We start from the raw sequence: 24,135 nt of genomic DNA, 5'->3' as shown, positions 1-24,135 counted from the left end.
ATACCGGGATACCGGTTTTAATACCGGTATTAGAAATTTTAGAAAAAGATAGAAAGCACAGGCGTTTCTTTGTTTTATTTGCCAGTTTTATTAGAAAGGGTAAATATCACAAAAAATAATTTGTAACTTATAAATTATAACAGTATATAAAAAATCACAAAAAAGTAAAGGAATAACTTATTTATTTAAATCACAAAAAATTATAAATATCAGTCAATCAGTCTATTCAGTCTGTGGTACTAATACAAATTTTTGAAAAGTGATCTTGAAAAACATAATGCATCAATTGTACTGTCATTAAGCCTGAAAAGTAATTTTGTGCAAAAATTACTAGCTGTCGAAAACGCTCTTTCGGCATCTATGATAGTTAGTGGTACTGTTAGCAATGCACGATATACTTTTTCCAAGTACTTACCTCTAAATCCCTCATCTTCAAATAAATCGATTTCTTATCGGATGGTTTTGGATATAGCTGATTTCTGTATTGTATTTTGGTTCGTTGAAATTTTCTTCTTTATCGCTAATTCTAATTTTGTTCAAGAGACAATTCCTTTTCACTATCGACATTAGTGTCATCATAACCTTCGATAACTGAACCGAATTCTTTTGAATGTGGATAGGTTTGTGAGTAAAACATTTTAAGAAAATTTACTATAAACTTAATCAGATTTGAATTGGTTATTTTCTTTTCTTCTTTTTCATTTTCATTTTTAAAATCATTATAATCATGTAAATACCATAAGACATTTTCTATTTCGATATATCTTTTTACTGTACGATTTTTGAATGTAATATATAATCTTCAGATACTGATATGTGTTGTTCTAGTGTGATGTGTGCTGTTAGGAGTAAACGGTTCCAAAGTATTTTAAAATCTAATATTAACATATATTCTGTTTTATTTTTAGTTAGTATGTATTTTAGTAATATGTCATTTTTTATAAGGAAACTTTTAAATATCTTAACAATTTTTCGATCTTTATAAATTATAGGAAGCAATTCTTGATGGGTTAATATTTCATCCTCATTAGCAATATCTTCTTCAACAATTAAATTGTCATTATCTTCATTGTGAATATCACTCTCACTCTTACTCTCTTCAAAATTGGAATCCGAATTTTTTATATCCACAGTATTTGGATTCTTCTGTTCTTTATTTTTTTTTGTATAATACATCTATTACTCCTAATTGAATTCCATGTGCATAGCACAATTGCTGATTTGCACCAATGAACTTTCCAACTTTTTTCATAACTGTTGCTCCATCAGTCATTATGGATACAATTTCTTCTTTCAGGGATAATCCATGTTTCGCCAATTTAGTTTTAAGCAATTAATTAAGTATTAATTAGTTAATTAATTTCGCCCGTTAGGGAGACAAAAAAAAAAGTATACTATTTTGCTATGTTGGCGATTCCTGAACATAGCGATCCTTATTGCAAAATTAATTTGGCGTGGTATATTACACATGTGATAATTCATCAACCGACCATAAATTAAAATATTTAAAACACGATTCGAACCTCTACTTCAAAACAATATAAGCTTGATAGTATTTTAGGTATGAAACATATAATTTGTATTTGTCTGATTTCTTTGTATCAATCATAGCATTTCATTTTAACATCATGCACAAAGAGAAAACATAAATCTAAAAATTTCATCATTAAAAGAAATTTAGTGTTTCAAAATGCGCTAAACAATTAATTATTAATAAATAAATATACATTATTTAGTAGAATTTGAAATTTCCTTCTTTTTTACTTATTTCGTTGAAATCTGCTAGAATATTCAAAATAAATATTCATAACTTTCTTCTTTATAATATATAGTTATAAAACGAAGCATTGTTGCAAGATTGAGTTTAAAAGTAATTTTGAAATTTCTGTAAACTAAATAAATTTTACTGAAAAACTGACATAACTGAAATCTAATATTTTGAATGTAAAAATGTTTTTTGTTAGAATGTAAATTAATACATTGGTAATTAAGGAAAACCTTTTTATTGTACGATAGTATACAGCGACATTATTAAGAAAAAACAGAAATGTTTAAATCATTTATTAAGGAATTGAAAATTTTATTAAAATTTCGAAATGAAATTCTTTCTTAATAAGAGTTAACTAACCAGAAAGTAACAAAGTGCACATTAAAAGAGAGTTACGTGCGGAATTATGTAACACTTGGTCTAAATATTTAGCCTATAAAGAAATTTAAATACATTTTGTAGTAAATTAAATTGTTACTCAGTTTCTTGACAATATCCAAAGTATAAATATTATCCAGTAAAATTCACAATTACAGAAATGAATTCCACATAAACTGACTGAGGATTTAGACAAAATATGTAATATTATAGCTGAACAAATAGGAAATGCTTAAATCTTGATGATAATTTTGAAATAGAAAGATCAAGTGACATTTCAGGATGAGAAAAGTCCATTTATAATGGATAAAAATATGAATACGTTTGTAAATACTTATATCACATGCATAGCCAATTTCTTGATGCTGACTTTTAAAGAACCAAATCTCTGGTCTTAGAGATACTCAGATTTCAGATTAAAATCTTTAAAATCTTTTTTATCACAATTTTCAAAATTTTTAAATATAACAAACAATTTGACACTGAATGAAAATCTGCAAATGTACGCATAGTTGGTGGATGACTTAACATTGCCTTCTACGTGCTCAACAGTTATACAATAATTTTCTTAAAATCAAATTATTTTCCTTTTAAATATACAATTTCAATACTCGGAATGTCAAATGTGGATATTTAAAACTGAATTTTTTGAAAATGTCTGGGATATTCTGTAATATTTCAAGATTATATACAAAGCATATTTAATGAAAGTGATATAGATTAGTTTTTCACCTTCACGTTGTAGTCAACTATGATGGAAATGGCGAAATTAATATATTTTTTCTTTTCTTTATTGGAGGCATCTTTATGCCAACAATATTTATTAGTTAACTTTTTTGGTAATCGATTCAAATAAGTCTATATTTTAATTTCTATTATATACTTTCAAAAACGTTTTCATTAAAATCGTCAGATTATTTATCTGCTAATGATAACAATAATAATCTTCTGATTATTATTGTTACCATTTGTTAGGTTTTGTGTTTAGTTTTCAACATTTTTAAATATTTAATTTTTGTTATTTATGGTGAAAGAACAAGAACAAAATAACAAACGATAATAATAAACTGCTATGAAATAAAAATAGATTTCAAAGCAGTTAGAAATATAATAACTTTCATGAATTGGGGTAAACGATTATACGAAGAAAAACTTAAGCATTTGCTGATGACAAAAATTAAATAATTTGAGAAATTTTTTCAATTGCCTTTGTTTGTAGTGTAGGAATCAATATAAATATTCCAAATATTTAATTATTCTTTTTCAATATTTTCATGCTTAATTCACAGCAAGATTCAATAAAAAATTTCAATTGGAATGGAAATATTGCAGTGAAATTACATTCCATATCTTTTGATATATTTATGGAATTTAATGGAATGTTTAAACATTTTCTTAATCACGTTTTTTAATTTTAATTAGTTTCTGTTTTCGAGTAATAAAATTCTTTGCTAAATTGTATCTGAAATATTGAGAGGTCCATAAAATTGACATCATTTAATTTATCAACCTCCACTAGTATTTGTTATTAAGCTTTCTTTTTATTTAATGGGTTATTTTAATTGATTAAATTCATCATCTGAATACTAAAAATGAAAGATCATGATTTTGACTGAAATATTCATGCTTTGCTATGCACCAAATTTCTAAATGTTTGCTTAATTTGAAAAAAAATTATTTACTATCAAAACTTTACAAGTTATTGATAAGTAATATTATTGAAACTTTAGAAGTTCATTTGCAGGTTATATAATAATTACTTGAACGCTTCAATTAAAAATTTTATATTATTTCCATTAAAAAAGTGAAACTGTAAATTGAATAATTTTGGTACCAAAAACTTCATTATGGCGCTATTCGGAGTTTTTATATGTTTAATAATGATGTTCAGAATGTATATTTCCGTCATACGGAATATAATAATGCTGAGATAATGGTTTTTAATTTGTCGAAATGAATTGCTGGGATATTTTATAACGTAATTATTTATCCTCATATTGTAGATCACTGAATGTAGCTCTAAAATTATATTTTCGAATGCATTGCTTCACGTTCCTTATTCAGGAAATAGAGATTTTTGGAATATCATTTGTTTTTAATTGTATTATTATGACATTATCAAAATTAACAAGATAACTGGGTCGTTTAAAAATCACTAGAGTATTTCCTTCTGAATTGAAGCATCTGAAATTAGAAAAAGAGCAAAAAATATTTTTTTAAAAGTTAACGTGCCTTTTATTTACTTACATAGAGACAGCCAGTCATATTTATATATCCTATAAAATGCAATAGTTATTTTTATGATGCTCAAAAATGCGCTAATAATAAAGAAATCTAATATCTAAAAGCTCTTTCTTGGTTTTAAAACTAATTTACTTACTCCTTTTACAATTTAAATATTTGTCATTATCCGTTGTTGTGGAATTCACATATTGTTGTTGAGGAGGATTCAGATTCGCAAATAAATATTTTTTGTGCTACAATACTTGTTTTACTAACGTATTACACAATAAAAATAAATTGCATGTTGTCAAAAGCTTATGCAAACAATATATTAATAGTCGAATTAAAAACGCTAAATGCATTTCCACAAACAAACAAACAAAAAAAAAACATGTTATCCAAAACTTTTTTCAAAAATAAATATTTTAAATAGTAAATACTGAGAGTATAATAATCTAATCATAAAATAAGTACACTGACATGCATTATTTTATTTATACTTCATAAAAATTACTGAAAAGTTTGGTTTTTAAAGATTATTAAAAAAGATTACTTCGAATAAAATCGGATTAGAGCAAATAATATTTAGTAGAATGAAGGCTTGCTTTTGTTTCTCTAGAACAGAATACATGTTTCAAAAAAAATTTCTAGATTATTCTTTCTGTCAGATAAAAATAATAAACTAAGTGACGATTATTTGAAGCTGAAATAAAAACAAGAACAGGGAAATATAATTTAAAAGGTAATTAAAACATTTTTTTTTTATTGTTGTGGAAAAGATATGTTTGAAAAAATGGTAGATAAAATTCTTTTGTCTGATAAAATATGTGGTTCAAATAAAAAAAAAAGGTTTTAATTTTTTTTTTAATGCAGACGATTTTTTATGATAGGTTTAAAAATTTATCGTGAAGCAGTCAGTTGCATGTAAAAAACTTTATCTCTATAATATAAAAGATAAACAATGCCGACATGTTTGGCAGGAATCCAGAAAAAAAATATCTATAAAATACAAAATATGATTTATTAAGAATATCATGTCAAGGCCACTATAGGAACTGTCATACTATTTATCATCCATAAGGCTATGTATCTGATTTATTATCATGTGGCAAAAGTATAACATTTTGAGAAAAAGATCGATGGTTTTTTTTAAAGTTTCAATTATTCGACGATTTTATTAAAGCAGGAATTATGTTTAAAGTTTTACTTTTATCAGTTTATAATTATTTACTATCAACCATTCGACTAAACGGAGATGCTTGGATCCTAAAAATATACTCCTGAAAAGGAAAATCTAAATATGAAACAAAAAAATATATATTTCTCTTCTTTCTCTAATCATTTGAAGATGTGATATTTATGTAAATTTATTTTTATCTAAACAAAACAATACATTTTTTGTATATATAGTAATACATTGGTGAGAAAGACTATCTTTAAATTGATTTTATAAAGACCTCACAGATTAACTGTGCAAATAAATATACCAACAACGCTTGGGTAGTTGAAGAATTAAGTTTTAAAAAGAAAAGGAACTGCTGATACAGCAATTATACTTAAATCTAACAATTATTAGGGAAAAATTTATATTCAGCATTTATTAAAAACTTAAAATAGTTTGATACATGCCTTGCCAATAAAATTAATTAACAGAATCAAATGTCAACATTAAACTCATTTGTTTAGAAATTGATTATTTAATAACACTAATTTAATTCCGTGCAACTTTTTTCTAATTTTGACTTTAAAAAAATATTTTCGTAATTCTTAACTATTATTTTTATAGTTGCATTGAAATTCAAATCGTTTTCAATGCTTCTTGTATAACGTAATCATGAGAATTTATTCCAATTATTGAAATCTAAGGAAGAAATTTTCCGTTTACTATCTGTATAATTTATTTGAGGAATAGAAATCTTGAAAGAAAGCATTTTGTTAAAAAATCAATTACCATCTCCATTATGCTTTTAAAGGCACAGTGACGTCATGGGACTTGACTCCAATAAGAAGAACAATTTACAATGCATGGACGTTAAAATAATATCGAGTTGTGTTTATGGCGATTTGATACTAAAAAGTTCTGTCTTGAGGAATTACCATGAATATCAGGTTGTGCGTAACAGTTGCAATTGTAATTAAACATAGCCACTATTTCCATCAAAGTAAGTAGCAGCTAGCCTATAAACATATTTATCCGTACAAAAAATGGCAGATGTATAACATGCCTTTCACAGAACACAACTTGGCAATATTAGAAAATCTTTATGAATTATAAATTCTAAAGTCACGCAATTTGATTAAATAATATATGTAATAAATATGAAGCCTATTTGAAAAGAAAGATAAAATTTTTCAGTTATTCTCATCTCTTACCAATATTTCTTATAACACGAAATGAATTCATTGGTTAATATTTACTGTAAATAAATGTTATCTGAATTTTTAAAAATTATTGTTAATCGTAAGGATTTGCATATCTATTTTCGTAAATGAGTTAATCGTAAATGAGTTGAATATCTATTTTCAGTAAGAACTTAGGATTTAAATTGAGTATTTTCGAATTATATGGTGTTTTTGAGTAACACTTTTCCGTGGATGAAACCCCATAGGCTTTGTGTTTAAACTATTTCATTTCTAGAATTAAAATAAAGTACAGATATTCATGTGTATTCGAAATCATGATATACCTCTCATTAAACTTTTAGGAAACGAAAAAAAAGAAAAAAGTTTTAAATCTTATCGATTTTGGTTCTTATTGTGCACATTTGGCAGATATTTATACACATAAGTACGATAATAAAAGAATGTTATTCATGATAGAGTATGAAATTTCTATGGTGTCAAAAAATTTAACTCAATCATTACTGAAAGGCCCCAAACGCACGTTGAATGAAACTGAAACAGGCGTTTTCCAGACGCCTGGATATCACTGGAAAATTTCCTTTCCCGTTCATTAAATGTGATTGATTGAATACTCTAAGGACGTGCTTTGTTTGTTAGAGAAGCTCCACCAGATATTTTTGAGGAGTAGGAAAGTCTTCTTAGAACTCTCAAAAGATGCCCAACCATGCAATTTTTTAATAATTAATACCTATGGCGTGTTCTCTTTTGTATATCACCTGCATAAAATATGAGCAATTATTGAGACTTTTGAGGGAGGGCAGGTTTTTTTTTTTTTTTTTTTTTTTTTTTTACAATAATTGAAAGAGATATCCAGGAATTTCATTATTCTGAGATACTTAAACTCGTCTAGAAAAGAGAGCGTTATATATGGTCAATTTAAGTGACTTGAAAAATAACGAGTTTCGCTGTGTTTTTCATGATTGTTTGAAAAATTGAAAAAAACAATGAACAACAAAGTTACTTATGAAAATAAAAACATCTAGAAAAGATCATTAGTAATTAATTCTGTTAAAACTAAAATTTAAAAAAATTGCATTTCTTATTATTTTGAAAATTATTCGAAATTTCTCTTTAAAAGTTCTTTAGAAGTCTATTGATATTTTTCTAAATTTATATTGTATCTTTATTCAAATTCATAAAATAAAAAAGAATTCATTTTAATTTGGTAAATGTAATATTCTACCATTTAATAAAAATTCAAACACAAATTTTTTCTAAAATTTTTTTAAAATAATGCAGTAAAGATATTTGATATGATCTACAGCCTTTGATTTTCATCAAATATTTAACATGCATAAGGATACCTAATCAAACAACTTGAAGAAGATTGAATGTTTTATTACAAATTTTAAAATATTGCCACTTTAAAAATATTCATGTAAACAGTACTAACTATAATTACGGAATTACCAATTCTCTATAATTTTAATTCACTAAAATTGTAAAGAAAAAAATGCATCTGCAACTAATGGTCAGTAATTGCACCAAAAAGTTAATCAAAAGTAAGTATGTGTTCGTATGATTCAATAGAAAAATCATCCTCAAATTAAAAAGAAAAAAAAATACGAAATGGTATTACTACATTTGAATAACGTTGGCAAGAATTTTCAATATGCGAATTTCAATTTTTGGCTTACAATAAAGATAGACTCTTCATAAGAATGTGAATCCAAATTTGTTAAACAGTAAAGGCTTTATTAGAATTTTATTTCCACTTAAAATATTGATTATATCATGAAAAATCCATAAAAGCAACAAAATCGTATCAAAATGTATCATTTATCGCCTGTTATCGACATCGGAATCGCATTACTGATAAATTATATCGATATCATCGATTCACTTCTAAGCCACAAAGAGAGCACAGTGAGCGTCCATTTTCCTGTCATGTTGTTATGACGCATGAAAAAGATAAACAACAAAGCTTCAAAAACGTTCTTTTGGGCACCATTTCGTCTCATAAAAATTCTCCACCCGTCACCACAGGGTTTCAGCAAACGATTTTTTTTTTCACTTTGATCTATTCTATTTTTTTTTTTTTTTTTTTTTTTTTGCTTTCGGAGACACAGGAAACGATTTACCGGTTTATTATTACAGTTTTCGCATGACAATGATTTGGCGGGAACCGTTCAGCTTGTCGGCAACAACTGTTGCAACAAAAACCTGTTTTGTTTGGTGTTCTGCATTCGACTAGACACAATTCGTATAAAATGAATACTGTGGGGAGAGAATTGTGAGAAATTTCATTGACTTTTTCTATTCACGTCGCAGCTTCTGTAAAAATGGATGTATTTCTCAATTTTATATAAAATTCAAAGTCACCTAAAAACAAAACTGTGAATAAAAAAATTCAAAAATTCCACACAAAAAAGTGCTTTTGGAAAACCAATGAATAATATTAAAAAATAATATTTGATTCAATCCAGATTTTCAAAACGGGAATAAATATTATATTCAATGGAATATTATAAAATTTCTAAATAAGCAGTGTTTTAATGGAAAAAAAAACTACTAAGTTCTGTAAACAAAACTTTTTAGAATATGCTATTTTTAAATAATTTTATATTTTCTCGTAGATGACATATGATATATATATATATATATATATATATATATATACACGGGGTGGGGGGTAATATGCGTCAAGAGGATAAGGAATCACCATACAACATGGAATCCCAAACGATTAATGAAAAATATAGATATAGATAAATATAGATAAAATATAGAGAGTCAGATAACTGTTGGAAACTGTAAAAAAATAACAAATGCTGTTTCAACTATGAAATTTTTTTGAAGTAAAAGCACATTTTTAAAAGCTTATTTCATGCCGGTAACATGCGGATTTGATGATCCCGATGGTCGTAAATTATTGAAAACGATAAAGTAGTTTAGAACTCATATTTGCAAAAATATTAAAACTTGGAAAAAAAATAAAAGCTTGAAAATATAAGGAATTTTATATTCTATAATTTGATATAAGCGTGTAGTGTGAGAACTGGGGAGTTTTAAAGATATTCAAGAAAAACTGAAATGGGGACCACAAAACATTGCTGCAACATCAGTACCACTGTTCTCAGAGAGCATTATCAAATTCGAAAGAAAAAATTCAGAGCAACGATAATAGCAGTTAAGTAAATGAAAAATTACCCAAAACATAAGGTCACAGGTAACGCTAATTTTAGTGTGATCTTTGAAAAATTAAAACTTGAAAACTTGAGAAACAAAACGGAAATGCAGTTAATAAAAGTGTACCAATTATAAAATATAAATAAAAAACAACTGTAAAATATAAGTATTGAACAATATCGAATAACATTGTGTATTATAGATCAATCATGTGCAGTATGGTACCATCTGTTGAGAAAAAATGGCTATGGTGATTGATACAAATATACGAAAATGTCTGTAACTAAATTTAACATACTCGTATTGCCGGGATAATTAACATTGCAATTACAAACCTTAATGATATTGTCATTTGCTTCAAATAGAGCTCAGATAATGGATAATATAATATTGATATTACATTCAGTATTTGGTATATCACGTTATTTTGTATTGTTTAATATTGTATACTATAGAATAATATTATTTAATATTACGCGTGCTGCATGGAGTACTTGGCAAATACCTGTAAATTTATACAAAAATTCTTGTGAAATCATGCCCATTTGATAAGTATAGCTGCTCATTAATTTAATTGCTTTTTTTTCCTTCTTCAAATTGCGCTGGGAATTTCAAAATTAATTTGAAAAAAGCATTTGATACATATTATGGGCTAAAGAAAGAAATATATCAAAATTTAATTAGAATTTTTTAGATTAAATGACTTTTCAGATATTAACAAGACATAAAAAATGATTTTGAGCTATTATAATTCATTAAATAATAATAAATGTGATTTCGTTCGAAGAAAATGCTTTTTAAAATAAAAAATACGGAAAGAAATAATAGAAAGTTTTACTTTGTTGTCTTGCACTAACCGATATGGTATCTTTTAAAATATATAATTGCATAAAATTAACAATAGAAGTAAGATAATCAGCAAAAGAAATTATGAATTCCTTACTTCGGTCTTTAGTAAGAGTTCATGAATCTTAAATGCCATGAAGCCTTTTTTTTGCACAATTCCACACAATTCCCTACTGTATAATTTCTGATGGAATAAGGCTTTTATCAAACAAAGCTTTCTAAATTACATGAAATACCGTCTTTTTGGAAGTACTTGAAACGACAAAAGAAAGAGGAATATTACATTCGCCATTTTTTTCAACCAAAATTAGTATCGTCTGACTTTAATTAAAATATCTTTTGTTTACTGAAGCACGTACTCTAAACATAAAAAAAAATCGTCCATCCACTTCATTTAGCTCGTTCTAGATTTGACAAAATACCAACTCATTTCTCTTATTAAGTTATTAAACCTATAATTACAACGATATGAGTTACGGCCAAATAATGGAGTTTAACTTCTTCGTCGCCATTTTTTTTCCCTGCTAAGACTGGGTAAAAAAAATGGCTGTCATATTATGAGTATGGCAAAGAAGTTAATTTACTTAATGAGAATGCATGGCAGCGTCATCATCTTCATTTAGGTAATGAGTCAGATCAAATTGTATCAATTTAGAACTTAATTTTTTCTCTATGTTTTTATGATTAATAAACTAGATAAAGTCTATAAGATTAAGAAAAAAAATGACGTTATTCGGTATCAATGGAAATTGGACAATTTTTTAAAATTTTGTGTGTTTGTTGAAAAGTAATTTTTAAATAATCCAGTTATATAAGTACAAGAAAATTTCTGAGGTTAGTACTTTTTACGAAACTGATCTATATCAGCCTATTTCTATCTGTATATCTAGAAAAGAATGCTTGATTTTACGCTAGTTTATACAATTCTAGAATTATTATCAGTTCTTGACTGAATATGGCATACTTGCTCTTCAAGAATATCAAATTTTCAATGTTGAAAAGTTAATAAAAGTTCATTCATAATTAAATAAAATTCATAATTAAATTTAAAAGTTGACAACAAATTGCATACCATTAAATCTTTCATTGGATTATGGCCTGTACGGGGGTTGGATGTTAAATTGACCCGCCTCCGTATAGGACATACACTTCTAACTCATAAACATCTCATTTGTGGAGACAGGAAACCCATGTGTCCTACATGCAGTATAGATTTTACTGTGAAACACATTCTTATTGAATGTCCTGATTTTAAATCACATCGCGAGTTGTTTTTCCAGTCATCGTCTCTAACTATGCAGGACTTGGTGGGTGAAAAACATAACCCAAATATTTTTAACTTTTTAAAAGCTATTCGCTTTTTTACATGTATCTGATAAATCGTCATCTTAGATAAACTTTATCCTTTTTCAATTGCACTCTCTTTGTTTATTTTGCAACTTTTTATTGGCTTCTTATTTTCATGTATTTGGGCATTTTCTTATATTGATAGTTCCATTGAATTTGTGTTTAAATTTTTAAATTTTGTTGGTGAATAAGATTTTGTGCAATTTCATTCGCTGGAATTCTGAATATTACTTTTGTGCTAATTAGGTTTTAAAACTTTTATATCCATATTTTTTATTGAATTGCTGAAGCTTTAAAAATAAATTACATTTCAATCTCAAGTTTTATATACTACCATATGCTTGGCGCAGTATGGCCAAATTTGGCTTTTGCGCCAAAAAACCCCAACTACCTACCTACCTACCTACCTTAAATAAAAGTTTTGATTTTTTTCAGCTATGTATTTAGAATCCAGTTTCTAACAAAACTAGCATTTTTACTCTACCTACACTTTTACCCTTTTTAATGATATTAGTTTCATTTTTGTACATTTTTCACTAAATTCAATAATTTTTTAAAATTTGATACAGGATATGATATAATGTTCCCTATTGCATCGTAAAATTTAAATCAATTTCAATTTTATATCAAAACATTCAACAGCGTGCTTTTTCTATTATTGAAATTCGGAAAAATTATAGTTTCTTTAAGGCCTTTTATTTCTTGTTTCTTTAACTTTCATTTTATGATTTTTACTTCTACCTATATTTCATATTATGTAACTTTTTGAATTGATGTGTGCTGCAATCTGAAGTGGACTCATTCTATTATATAAATATTTTAATACTTACTCTTTTACTACTTATTCTGGAAGAAAATAAACATTTAATCTTCTAGAAAAGAAAGGATATAATGAGATAAACAAATCTTAAAATATTTAAAAAATTATGCATCATTTAAAAAGAAATTTCCTTGTTAAATTTATATATGAAACCCAATATTCTGATTGCAGTTTTATTTAATTTTCGATCCTGCCTAGATATTTGCAGCAATAAATCAGAATAGATTTGCAGAAGTATGTTAAAAATACGGGACTTCTTTAATTTCACATTAAAACCATTTCTTGTTTCGAAGTTGAAAGCAACCACTTCGATTGAACTCATTAATTTCACATTCTAAAGAAGATTTGTTGCAGCAAATCCTAATTTCTTTGTTCTTGAGACACTTCTTCGATAAATGAGTTTAAATTACCGGTTTGAAATCCCCCTCGAGGTCTTCTCAGAAGAAGAATTGGGAGTTTTAATTGAGAAAGAGTGAATCGGCATGTATGTACCTGGAACTGTAACTTCGGTCTGATTTTTGTTCTTTAATAAGATTCGTTTGATGCTAAAAATAATGCAGTAATAATTACTTATGCTGCTTCATTTCCAACAAGAGATTTAAATTTCTAACGAATAAATGAATAATTTATTACTATTAAATGTGAAATTTTTACCAAAAACAAGCTGCAATTGATGTCCAGAAAGTAACTATACCAGTTAGCACATGTGAATTTGATTACTTATTGATTATGCAGACTGGGTGTTAAATCCTCTTAGTATTAATTGGAAATTATGAGAATTCCATAAACATTTCAGTGGAAAAATCAGCATTAAAATAAATTTAGGTAAATCGAAAAATACTTCTTGACATTTAAATAGATATTTTTTTGAGTAAAATAAGCCTAATGAAGGCCACATAATAATAATAATAATAATAATAATAATAGTAATATTAATAACAATATATGTGTGAGTGTGTCAACAACACGATTTAATCTGTATGTTCCAGCATTGCCTGAAGCGCCAGGAATCTACAGCGTACCAAGGTACTTTATGGAATTCAGGTATTTTTAGATAACGTTTGAATTGTGACGCTTATTAAAAAATTTCTCTAGGCATTGTATACCTTAGGAATTCTATAGAGTGACATGTGCTATTTAGGAAAGGTATAAAAAAGTTCATGATAAAGCTATTTTTGAAGAGTTTTTATTAGTTCAGAAACAAAGAGTAACACAAAATACCATTTCCTTCATATTTATTTGCATGATCACAGAAGTTATGGATTTTTCAACGATATTTTGTGCATTTTTTGGCATTACTGATTTCCTTTAAACACACCTAATAGAGCAGAAATGGAAATGTCATCTATAAACATGCCATTATAATGTTCGTTCAATCCAGCATTGATTATAATCTTATCCTTGTTTTTGGATACATGATGTTTTCTACATCATTTCATATATTTGGAACGGAGATCGATTATATATTATGTCCGCTTAGTATTTGATATTCAATAGAATATCTAGGGTATGTGTGAAATTAATTACCGGTAGTTTTTGGTCTAGTAAATCTATAGATTGCCGGGTTTCATATATTGGCGATAAAATTTATATTTAAAAGAAGAAAGTAATGTTTAACCAAAAACCAAAATCAGTTAAGTGTCTATTACAGGCAGACACTATATATGCAATTACTATCTATATATAGTATCTGTGCTATATGTAGATAGAAATTGTGCTATATTTCAATCTATATATAGCACAGATAGAAATATTTTAATTAAATATAATCTTTATAATATGAATGTCGCCTTTGGAAACCATCTACTTCACCAGAAAATTGTTTACATTGATAATTACAATTAAATCTTTTATGCACAGCTCGTTTTCGGTTCTTTTAACAATAAAATTATTAACAAAAATTTAAATATAGAATTGTATTGAAAATTAAAGTGTGTTATTTTAATAACCTTACACCTGTTATGTTTATTATGCACATGAATCTGATGAAGTCGCAGTTAAAAAAAATTACCTACATTATGCTTTTAAAACGTTATCATGTTATGATATCCTATGGCATTTTGGTGACATTAAATGCAATTTTATGCAAGCAATCTGTTTCTTACTGCGTTTTGCTTCTTGCTTCCTTATTCCATTGCAGTTTCATTCACTTATTCCTCATGCATGCGGTGCACATAATAAACAAGTACTTTTTTTTTTTTTTAGTTTTTATCAGAAAAAAAATGTGTTTTAATATTTGGGAGAAACAATGAAAATTGTTTGAATTTATTTGTAATAATAATAATAATAATTAATGAAAAAAATTGTAAAAATATTTTTGAATGATTATTAAAATTACTAGAACAAATGCAAGGTAACTAAAATGATATAATTAAAAACATAGTTTTTTTTTAATTTTAAAATTGGGAAAATATTATTTTTCTTAAATAATATTTAAGATGTCATTATGGGGAAAACGCTAAAATCACTTTTAATTTTTAATTAATTAAAATGTTAATAAAAATTTCAATAAAAGTATCTGCAAAGATCATATTATCCTTTGAAGTATATACATGCCATATATTTTTTTAGCTTTTCATTAAACAGCTGGGGCTGTAGCGTTAAACAGCCAATAGAGCTTCACACAATTTTTCTTTACAATTATTAGGAATCTTCAGTCCTTACCATACCAGCATTCTTGGAAAAACATGTAAATTACGTATACAAAATCGATTTAATTTCCTATGAAATCTTTTTTCTTATCGTCAGTGACAAATCTTGCAATGACATTATTTTGTTACGCTGGGGAAAGTAAAAATTACAAGAAAATGTATAAGAATATACTTTAATACACTCATACACTCATAATTATTTTACTAACATTTTTCTATGAAAGCCATTCCAACAATTTCCCAAAATAGATAGTTGCCCCTGTTACATTCCTTCATAAATGGTTTAGTAAAACTAGGAAAGACAGGAAAATCGGTAGCAGTCATTTTTTTTTTATTGAGATATAGAAATAAAATCTTTGAATGCACTACCTTTCAGGTTCAGTCAACATTTTCAGTGTAATAAAAAATGAAATTATATATATAATATTTATTTCTTTATGAATCAGATCTTATTTATTTATGGTATTTATTCAATTTTAATTTTATTATATATATATATATATATATATATATATATATATATATATATATATATATATATATATATATATATATATATATACAAATTATTTTGCAAGTAATAGATTCTATGTAACTGAAATATATAAGAATTTTACACGTTTTAACTGGATAATCTTGCGCATTTATCAGAATCTTAATTTTGTCGCCAAAGTTATCAAATTTGTCACCAATTTATCTCTAATGTTAGAGGTTATTAACCGGGCTTCCATTAAAGATATCGATACGACTCTCTTTCCAGTCATGACTTACACAGAAAAAGAAAACGGTATGACATATTCTTAACAATATATATGTTACCGTTAGAGCTCGAAAGCCGTTAATGTGCAGATTACCTAACTAATCTGCAGATTAACTGATGTGTTATTTTAAAGAACGGAATCAAGAATTTTCCCAAGAATTTTTAACTGGATAATGTGCACATTAGTGGCTTCTATATCGTTAAAGCTCAAAAGGTGCTAAAACGGATATTTTAAGTCATTTATATGCGAGATCTGAATTCAGTGTTTACAAAGAGATATTTTTTAACGAAAGAAGATGTCTCTGCTATAAAAATATCTTTACGTCAAACATCAATGTAATAATCACTTGATACCGGGCAAGGTTTCAAAAAATGTGACATCAAATCTAAATGCACCACAAATAGGCGTGCTTGTCGCAAAACACAATTTCTATGCAATTTAAAGTGTCACAGATCTTTAGATTGCGCTAATAATTAAGTACTAGTTCATCATATGTTTCGCAAGTTCATTTCCTTAATTATAATATGTTAAACGGTTATATTCTTTATATTATAGGTTTTCAATCGATGGATGATTGATTCTATCAATTAATGTGTTGCTTGCTTGATTGATTCTTTAGATATCAAGATATCAAAAAATAATAAACAACATTCCATTTAAAATGTACTGTTGCTCCTGCAAAAAACTTATTTTCAATTTAACAAGTGCCGAGAAGGTAATGCGTTGATTGGTAAGGTGTAGATTATTTAATCTTCCACAATTTAACGGATCAACTTAATTAATGTGCAAATTATCTAACTAATCTGCAGATTAATTGATTTTTGCAGTTTAGCCATAACACACACACACACACATTGTATTTTCTTTTATAACACTATTAGTATAAACTTTAATACATAGTAATAAATAAAAATGTATTTAAAATTACAAACCTATGTTATTTGAAACACTTCATCTACTTTTGTCTGTTAATTTTTAAAAAGGAAAACGAATGACAGAATTTGAAGCTTAAACGATTGATGGTAAATCAACATTTTATAATATTTGGAAATAATGAGATATATACGTCAAGAGATACGAAGTTGTTCTCGTGATAAAACATCGAAAGAAAAATGTGAAAAAAAAATTATATTTCAAGGCAGTGTCTGAGAGACTAAATATGCTTTGAAAAAAAAAAGTCCACTCTCCATTACATCACGTTTTACCTTTTGACAAATAGTCTTCTTCGGAAAATTCTTTATTAGCATTTTCAACTGAAGGCATGAAAAAAGAATGTCTTAAATGGGAGAAGTTTCAAAATCAAGTGATAAACTGCAACGAAAGTTGAGCTGGCTAGCACAATATCTTTGCCAACCTGTATAATGACAGCGTGAAAATTTGGCGACGTATCAAAAAGTATGCTTGAAAGCATTCAGCGAGAATTATTTTCCCGAATATTTTCTGAGTGGCTGCCAATTTATTTTTTGATGGAATCTTCTTGCTTGGGATGAAAGATTGGAGTTTTAACGAGAGAACTGGCTCTGACTATTTTCGATATCGATTTAGTTTCCGACAATAATTTTAAAATGACTAGAAGTGAAAATAAATTTCTTACTTTTTTTATGTTGAAAGGAATACTGTACTAAAATTTGCCAAGGGTCTTACTATATTATGTTAGAATAGAAAAAAATTTAAAATTTAAAACATGGGATGTTATTTTGAAAATAATATAACTACAATGTATATTACACTTGCCTGAATATGTTTACACACACACACACACACAAACATACATATATATATATACTGGGGAGACTCAAAAAGGAAACGGATACTTGAGAAGAGATGCATTCATTCTAATGATAAAAAACTGAAATATACATTATTTTTCTAAATAACCACGGACTTGTCTCAACGTTTGATTCCGTCGAAAAAAAAAAGGTTTTCAGTTGAATATGTAACCAACCAATTTTTCACCGCATCAATGCCTTCTTAAACAATTACAAATCTTCTTCGTTTTAGCGCTTTCTTCAATTGTACAAACAAATGAATATTGCTTGGAGCTAGGTCTGGACCGTATGGCAGGTTTTCCAGCACTTCGATTACCAACTCCTTTACTGTTTCGGCAGTCCGTTGGACATAATGTGATCTTCCTGTAGGATGATATCAATGCAAATTTCAATTTAATTCGGAACACATCACAACAGATCTCACTGTTCATAGTTTCACTTCTTGGGATGAAATGAATGGCTACTACACCTTCCATGTCCCAGAATAGTGTTAGCATGATATTATAAACTGGTTATTAGCATTTAAATTTCTTAACTTTTGCTGATGATAAGTGTCACATTCGACGAATAATTTCCTCAGGTTTAATACCTTCCGCAAACAAAAAGCGAATCCCTACCCTCATTTCTTTCTTGGTGCTTATCGGCAATGGAAGTGCCATATTTAATAGCCTATTACACTCCACAATGTAAAGGACTAAGAGTGACACGTTGCATGTAAGTGTTAACGATTACACTAACTCAGCGCTGGATACTGGCAGTGTTAACAAACTCTGGAAAGAAAAATTGCAAATGTCTCTTTACTTTTTTGACATTACCTCGTATGTATATATATATTCAAATCATATTAAAATTTATTAAAAATTAACATTGATTAATTTATGATTATAATATTCGGTTCTTTAGATGGAAGTTTTCAACTTATTCCGGACTAAGTAATAACTTTCACCGAAGAAATTATAGTTAATTATAAAATAATAATTAATTTTTTCATTTTAATATGGGAAAAATATATTTATCTTGATCGTTTAATATTTGAGAAAAAATTCTTAACATGCATTTACTCCAAGAAATATTTTTAAAAATTATTTCAGATATTAAAGCTAGGAAATGAAAATGAAAATATTATGTATTAGCTTCCAGTGTAGCTAATTCATAAAATGCCCCAATAGCATCTAAAAAGGTTTTATGATGCTAATAATATGTCAAAAACATTTACTGAAAAATAATTTTTAAATATATTGAAAAAAGATATGATGAAAACGTTGCTTCATTAAAAATAAATTTATTTCATTGAAGGTAAGTTAAGATTTTTTATTGCACAGTTAAAATTTTCTATTTCTTTATCAATAATAAACAAAACATAAAAATTTTCAGCACACGATATTATTTTGTTTGCCTAATATATTAAAAAAGAAAACTAAATGTATAATAAATAGATATGAAATCCTTAATACAAACTATATTTTCCAGTAAAAGAACGATTTTAATTATTATGTGCTAACCAAATATACATTTCATTATTTTTTTTTCTCTAGTTAGTATTTCGAAATAAAAAAAGAATTTCAATGTATTTCTTTTAATTGTGATATTATTTTTCGAAATGAATTGTTAGAATTTTTATCTTAATTTTAGTATGTAATTTTTTAATCTTATCGTTGATTTTGTTACTTCTTTCTCTAGTTTCATTCTACAAACATTGGAATATTTAAATACGAAACAATAATAAATTATAAAGGAAAATACTACGGTCAATTTTTTTTCCGAAAAAGCATTCTTTCTTCCAAATAAATAATGGATCTTTACAAAATTTAATAAAATTTGTTTACAAAAAAGATATATTTAATTAAATTATTCAGTTGAATTTCGAATCAAGGTAATAAATATTTTTTAAAGAAATTAAAAAAAAAGATTCCATTTAATTTGAAAAGTATAAACAAAATATTTATCTCAATCAAAGTATAAGCAAAATATTTATCTAAATTTTATATGATATATAATTTAGAGAATTAATAAGTTCTGTCGTATTTTATAATAATGTTATTTATTTTTGAATTAAGTGTGATAAACATATACTTGCTAAATATTTAAAACCTTTTATTCTCCACAATTTTAGAGAACTAATCTAATTTTCACATATTAACATGATTATTTTTCCAAGCCATGACAAATAATATGTCAAGAGCATCCCAAAATTAGCGTAAGATTTGAATTTGCCACCCTTCGTGCAGTAAAGTGTTAGCAACCCTATTAAAAAACATTTGACAGCTGATAGTTTAGGGTTAGTAAAGATGGATTGCTACAAGATAGAACAACGCGTTTTCATTGTTGAACAATATTTCTAAAATATTGAAAGTCTGATGGCCATAGTTAAATTTGAAAATTGACTCCCAAGGTTGTGTGATTTAACGCCATTGGATTTCTTTTTATGGGGTTATTTGAAGTCAAAGTTCTATGCCAATAAGTCCACAAGCAAAAGGTGCATTGAAGGAGGAAATTCAACGCTACATAAACAAAATTCAACCACATTTATACAAAATGGTCATGGGAAATTTCAACAAAAGATTGCTATGTGCTAGCAAAACTATGGAGGCCATTTGTCCGATATATTTTTCCATACATAACCCTATCCAATGTACTTTGCAATTCATTAAATTATACACATTTTAAAGAAAAAAATGGTGTTTTTTTTAAATATAATTTAAATCTTGCGTTAACACGTTTTTCTATCCTGTAACTCTCCATTTTTGCTAACCCTAAATTATTAGCTATCGAATGAATTTTACAGCATGAATGGTGGCAAATTCAAATCTGGGACACTTTATATATACGCTTTGGGCTCTATGGGAGAAATAATAGCTCGCTGAACTGAGAAGTTAAAATTACAATGAAGTTGGAGTATGAGAGATTAGAAAACTATTTTTAGAGCGTTAATTATACGTATTTATATAAGATTATAGAACTAATACAGTATAAATGAAAACAATTGTACGTATAATAAATGGCTGTACTTCTCTTGTAATTTATGATAGAAAGAGAGGAAGAAGCTAAAAGTATTTTTATGTTTACATAATAATCGATCATTTTGCTGACTCTTGATCATCTTGAGAATATCCAATCGATTATTTTGCTCACTCTTGATCATCTTGACAACATCCAATCGATTATTTTGCTCACTCTTGATCTTCTTGACAACATCCAATCGATTATTTATTTCCCTAATACCTGAAATATTCTCTTAGCGTACTTTAATTTTTTTCACTGCAGCAAGCAAAGGAATCTTTTGGCTATGTCAAAGGTATATTCCATTACAATTAAGACACTTGTAGGAATTTCAGATAGTCTTAAGTAGACAAAATTCGCATGTGGAATGTGTTATCAATAGCTGATAGCATGCTGGCAGTGCCTGGAATGATCGGATCAACAGTTTGCATGTGTGATCAAGAGAAGTCACATAATTTAACTTGAATTTTTCTGTTTTATTAAGTTATTTAAATTACTATCATTCGAAACAAACTATGTTATGCAATGCTTGTATTTTTAATTTTGTTATACTTTAATGCTATGTCCTTAGCCATTGTTTTCGGGCAAGCTTTTATAGGCATAAGCTAAATTGTTTAATTAACTTAATTATCTAAATGTATCTCACAGTTTCTAGTTAAACTGTCGGAAAAAAATTAATAAATAATACAAACAGCAAACGAAAACAAAACAAAAAAAAAAATTAGACACCAGCATTTGTCTATTTTTTTTTCATTTATTCTTTACACCGTCATAAAACATGCTAAAATCCAAAACGAAACATTTTTAATTCTAGTTAGCTTAATGTATATAAAAAAAGCAAATTCAAAGTTGTACAATGCATGAAAAATTAAATTGGAACACAATGTAGATTACCTTAAGCATAGTAAAAATTAGGTAAGTAAATATTAAATTATTAGTTCATTTATGTTTCCAGTATAGTGCCTACATTTTCTTAGAATCAAAAAAGAAAGTCACCAATGATACTGGCGAAGAAACTGATTTCCAAAGGATTCTAGAACTCAATAAAATATATTTTGTTTATTTTGTTGTGCAATCAGGTAATGTGGAAATTATGAATACTCGCGACTACGAAATCGCAAATAAATATAAAATATAAAATACAGTGATGTTATTTACAATTATCGATCAATAAATGTTTTTAAGAAATATACTTATTCCATCTGAGTGTCTACTGGGCATAAGCCAGGATTGAGTTTCTCCCAAAATCGATCTGATATCTTGACTTTCAATCATAGTTATTATTAGGAAAAATCTGAAATCGTTGAAGAAATCATATATACACTTTCAGTGTATCACCAACCACACCTGGTCGTTCGACTACCTATGTTCGTCTAAAGTACAACAGTGTCCCTCGATGGAGTAGGACTTTTTATAATTTCTGCACCATAGCTAATGGCCAATTTTGACTTTTTCCTGATGTATTAGCTGAAATCGCTAACGATCAATCTGCCTTTCTTTGAAGACTTTGAGAACTATATTGAAGCATTCTTTATGTGTATAATATTGCCATTAGAATAAAAGTTTCTTTTTATAATAGTTTTGAATTGTGAAACGGCGGTATAACGATTGAATACGTTTAAATCTATTTAAGAAAATCAAATGATTCATAATTTTCTTGAACTTTTACCAAAAATCAAAGTAAGAATTATATTTTAATCATTCTTTTTTTAATTCTCATATTAAAAATTATTAAATTCTATTAATAATAATTAATTTTACATGAAATAATAAATATGAAATTTGCAGAGAAAGGAAAAATAATGTCTAACATGACAGGAATTACATTATATAAATCGTCAGAATTGTTACCGTTGGAAAATTTTATTTTCTGTTAAAGAAACCATATGCTTCCGTGGTCTGCGACTTCATACCATTCTCATCATTTCAGTTGATTACTTTTCGTGATGCAACTTGTCTTTCAATTAGTTAATAGCAACGTAACAATAAACGTCACTTCCATAATTAATAATAAATTATGTAATCATATTATATATTGAAGAAGGTTAGTTTATAAGCTATCTTTACAGATAATCAAGCTTACATATCTTCAGGTAATTTAATCAATGTAACAGGTGTTTCATGTGGCGATATATGAAATTGCTTTCAAAGTGAAATACTTATCTAAATCCTTCAAACCTGTAGCTAATTTATTCTATCTCATTATTTTTTAAAAATAATTTTATTTGAAAAGATTGGTTTTTTTTCAGTTTTCAGAATTGCTTTTATTTCAGTTTCTAACAAATTTATTAACGACAAAGCGTTCAGTTCTTATTGTATTTTTTATTAAATACAATCTCATCAACATTTCATCCATAATAGATGTATAAAAAGATCACTATTTCCAACAGTAAGCTTTATTTAGATGTTTGCTTCTTGAAAAGTTCTTGCTTGAAAGCCAACCACAATTCCAAACAGCAACTTCTTAGAACATTACCGAATTCCTAGATTTAATATCACTTTCTATCATATAAGGAAAAATAAAAGCTTTAATTACCCTAAAAGCTTATTTCTAAGCTTACGATAAAAACGATTACGATTTCTAAGCTTATTTATTCTTACGATAAAAAATGCAAAAGTTGCTGAAAACCTTATCCAGTATCTTAAAAGATACTCAAACCATTATATCCTATATATTCAAATACTATATATTTAGCAATTTACCTTGTAGTTAGATGATATAAGAATTGATTAATGAGATTTAGAAAGTCTTAAGTTTAAGGTTTATTTTTTAGCCATGATTGTAACGAAAATAAGCAAATTAGAAAATATTATTCAAAGCCTGATGGAGTGGTCTCCCCAAAACTTTCTCGCACACTCTCTAATAAATTTGTCATGCCAGAGAACGCCTTGCATGGTATTGGCATACAATAGTTACGAAACATTAACTTTTGGCGTGAATATAGCATTTTTACTGAATATACCATGTCATCATTGGTGAGTTATTTGGCGATTAATCCCGGCATGCATTAATATCATCCAAAAATAAAATTTTTATTTT

Source organism: Argiope bruennichi, chromosome 7 (genome assembly GCF_947563725.1).
Source record: "Argiope bruennichi chromosome 7, qqArgBrue1.1, whole genome shotgun sequence".
Classification (NCBI taxonomy): Eukaryota; Metazoa; Arthropoda; class Arachnida; order Araneae; family Araneidae; genus Argiope; species Argiope bruennichi.
The sequence above is the reverse complement of the archived record's forward strand: the minus strand, read 5'-3'. Positions refer to the sequence as shown.